The following is a 4,272-nucleotide window of genomic DNA, read 5'->3' as shown; positions in this document are numbered from 1 at the left end:
CTTCAGAATTTAGTGTACCTTTTAATGTTGTATGTTGGGGATGCGAGAATTGATAAATGCCACGTTAGATGTCCAGGCTAAGGATGACTTGGCTTTAAGGTGTTTACCATTTCAGAGGTACAGCAGAAATCCCATTTTCCTAAAAGGTCCTCTTAGCTGTAGACGTGGGTTGGGGGAGGAGCCACTCCAGAGATGTCAAGCTGCAAGCAGAAGCTGGGAATGTGCGGGCCCTTTGTAAATCTGTGTCAAGTCCACAGGTGAAATTGTGACTTCCCGAGCATCGATCTTGGTGTCCTAATCCTAACTGCTGAGAAGCATGTACATACCTGTGTGAAAGGGACTTACTCTTTAAGACAGATCTCCACGCCCTGGTCCCATCCTAGCTCATCAGTTTCCTGTTTTACACCAAAAGTACTTCTGATTAGCTATTTCTTTTGTGCCATTTTAGGGTGGGTTGGGTGGGCACGATAGAGCCAGTCATTCGGGACTTAATTCTTCCTTGTGGTGTGGTTTCTTTTCCTTTCTTTCACTCTCTCTCCCGCCCCTGTCTTATTTTCCCATTACACCAGAGCATGAAGCGGCTTCCAGGATCTCCAGCTTTAAGCTGGGCGGGTGATTGTGGTCACACCACGACAACACTAGGGATATAAAGCGACCTCTGTTACAGCCTCACCACGCTATTTTTTAGCAGTTTAATGGGCACATTATAGAGTCTTCCATTTTGTGTGGAATTAGCTCCTCCCCTTCAAATGCTGTAATTAACATCACTTAAAATAAAACTTGAATAAAATATTGAGACCTCCTCCTCTCGTCATCTTTGTCAAGAAAATGTGAATGGCCAGGAATTGGTTTGGTTTTGTGTTTGCTTCTTTGTATTATGTACATGCTGTCTAACCAATCACCACTCAGGAGACTGGAGAGATGCCTCAGGGGTTAGGAGTGCTTCCTGTTCCTGTAGTGGACCCAAGGCTGCTCACAACTACTGCAACTCTGGGTTTCGGGTATCTGAATCCCTCTTCTGGTCTCCTTAGGTACCCACACACGACATAAATCTTTTAAAAAGCCACTTATGGTTGGGTGTAGCGACACAGCCTAGCCCCTTGGAGACTGAGGCCAAAGATACATAGTGATACTGTTAGACCTGAGCATTTGGGGGAGAAAAGACCAAATTATGATTGTTCAATTAAAGCTATATTTTGGGGACTGGCCAGCTGTTGTCTAACCCTAAGTCGGGTTAGGCTCCCTCTCTTGAGGTCCTTTTTATAGAGAGAAGGTTCCACGGGGATGCAAGAGTTGGTTGTTATACAATGGAAGGGGAGGAGCAGGGGTAAAGATATATGTCATGAGAACTGGGTTTCTCTGTAACGGCCCCGCTGTCCTGGGACTCACTCTGTAGGCCAGGTTAACCTTAAACTCACAGAGACCTGCCTGCCTCTGCGTCCCAAGTGCTGGGATTAACAACTGCCCACTTTAGGAATTTATTCTTAACTGCAAACAGGACCTTTAACCCTGCTGGGTGTGTTTTTCCTGTTTTTGTCTCCCATTAATTTGCAAGGAATAGTGTCCTGTGTGGGTGTCAAAAGAAAGGTTGAAGGGCTCAGGAGGCCCCATGTGTGAAGCTGCATGAGCTTAAGTGCACCATGTGTACGCACGCTGTCCCCGGAAGTGAGAGAGTGTTGGATCTAAATGAAACTGCAGTCACAGGCAGTCTGATTAAGACTGTTGGGAATTGGACCAGGGTCCTCTGCAAGAGACAGCATCAAGCACTCTTAAACTGCTGAACCATCTCTCTAGGCTTTCAAATAATAACTTTTTAAAAAATATAAAAATCATTGGTAGCACTGTTGTATGGAATAGAAGTCCAGGAAGGGTTGCCTTGTGTAGTGGTACCTTGCTTGTACAAATCTGTCTGAAGGTCAGAGAATGGAGCTTGCCACTAGCTAACCATAGAGGTCTGGAGGTCTATACAGACAGACAGGAAGTGAGGTAGCTGGGCAGAAACAGGATATAAGCCAGGAGAAACAGGAACTTGCTCTCTTGGTTGCTGAGATGCTAAGGAGGAAAGGTGTGGCTGTGGTTTGCTCCTTCTCTCTGATCTCTTAGCGTTTTCCTCTATGTCTGACTTCAGGTTTTTATTACTTAGACCAATTAAGAACCCCGTTTATAGCCTGGCTTCGTTCTCGGGTTTGAATGGTAATGTCTCCTTGGGCTCTGGCGTTTAAGTACATGGTCCCCAGTTGGTGCTGTTGGGGAGGCTTAGGAGGTGTGATAGATTCTTATCTCTCTGGAACTGTATGCCCAGATAAACTCCATACATTGCCTTGGTTATGATGTTTTGTCACAGCAATAATAGGGAAGTAAATACAATTTGGCTGTGCTCTTGTTCCAGCATGAGGCTTTGGGTCCTCTTCTAGGTCTACATGGTTGTGGTAGAATATAGTTATGGTTGTAGAATTGAAGTCCCTTGCTGGCTTGCTAACTGGAGGCTTACGCTGTCCTTCTCATCTCCAGTGTTAGAATAGCAGGACTCCCCATCTAATTCTTACTATGCTTCTCTTCATTTCTCTAGAACTGGCTGGCCCTTTTACCAGCTCGCCCATTAGGCTAGCCCCCCCCCCAAGGTTAACTGCCATGCAGTGTAACCTCATTATACTTACAATAATCATCATCATTAACAGGATTTCCCTTGTGGGCCATGGGGTGGGGTGGGGTCATTTTGGAGTTTACACTTCCATTTTTTTGTTTGCTTTTTAAGACAGGCTCTGTATAGTCCTGGCTGCCCTAGAACTCGATCTGTAGACCAGGCTGACCTTGAACTCACAGATTCACCAAAAGTTGTGCACCGCCACTACCCGACTGCAGCTGTTTCTTATAAATGAATACTTAGAGTCTGTCCAGAGGATTTGCCCTGAACAAAGTGGTTTCTGGGTCCATGTAGTCAAGAGCCAGATATAGTTTTAATGTTGTGAAGTGGCTGAGCACTGGTGGCAGATGGATCGCTATGAGTACCTGGCCTACAAAGCAAATTCAAGGACAGCCAGGACTGCAACACAGAGAAACCCTGTCTTGGAGGGCAGGGGTGGGGGGGGGAGATGCTGTGAAGTGTACAAAAGGCCCCCTGAGTATGAGAGAGATTTAATTCACCAGTTATTCATTGAATGCCTGCCTACAGTATGCAGTGTGTTGACTGGAATATCATTGCAAAATACCTTGAGTTCATAATATCTCAGTAACTAAAAGGATTTAGATGGGGCTGGGTGGCTCAGCAGTTAGAGCACTGATTGTTCTTGCAGAGAAACTGGGATTGGTTCCCAACTGTCTGTAACTCCAGTTCTAGGGGATCTCATGCCATCTTTTAGTCCCAGTTAAGTCTCAAACCCCGGCACAAATGGCTGAGGTGCCTATTTAACAAATCAAAGCAGACCAGGCCAGGTTCTCCCAGTATCCCTCAGTCCTGTTTCAGGGTATGGCTGGTACAGCCTCCCTCGGCCTCTAGACCCCCAACCCCCATAATTCTCCAGCCCGGGGCTGGACTGCCCTTTCCACAGAGCCCTTCCCTATATAATCAAGCCATTTTGGTTACCTGCTCCTTCTGTACCTTTGCCCTCATAGCTGCTGCTCCCTGTCTCTCCTTTCCCCTCCCCCTCTTCTAACATGACCCAGCTCAGTCTGGTCATGTCCACTCTGGGCTCTCCCAGATGTCCCTGCCTCTGACTATGCTCTTCCTTTTATCTAAAACAAACCTTCTCCACCACACCTAGGAACAGTCATGACATTTTTATTTCTTTTTTTCATTCAGTCTCTGATGACACTGTACTCAAATGCATAAATCCCATAAGACAATACATATACTTAAAAATGCATCTGAATCTGGGCAGTGGTAGCACATGCCTTTAATTCCCGCACTCAGGAAGCAGAGGCAGGCAGGTTACTGAGTTTGAGGCCAGCCTGGTCTATAGAGCGAGTTCCAGGACAGCCAGGGCTACACAGAGAAACTCTTGCCATGAAGAGAAACTAAGCAAAGCCAAAAAATGAATTCAGTTGATCTGTTATTGAGGACAAAAGAACACAGATTAGGGAGGAGGACAGAGGGTTTCACAGAAGTTGATCAACTGAAAACTCTCCAAACTGGCAGAAGGTAGGATTGAGATTATTCTCTGAATGCTGGTATTTTCTGGACCAGCAGAAAGCAAACCCCGGGGGGTGGGGATGGACTTGGAAGAACTGTACCTTTGCATGCTGACCTGGTAGGTTTGGGCACCATTCCATGTA

The sequence above is a fragment of the Phodopus roborovskii genome, unplaced genomic scaffold, assembly GCF_943737965.1.
Source record: "Phodopus roborovskii unplaced genomic scaffold, PHOROB, whole genome shotgun sequence".
Taxonomy (NCBI): domain Eukaryota; kingdom Metazoa; phylum Chordata; class Mammalia; order Rodentia; family Cricetidae; genus Phodopus; species Phodopus roborovskii.
The sequence above is the reverse complement of the archived record's forward strand: the minus strand, read 5'-3'. Positions refer to the sequence as shown.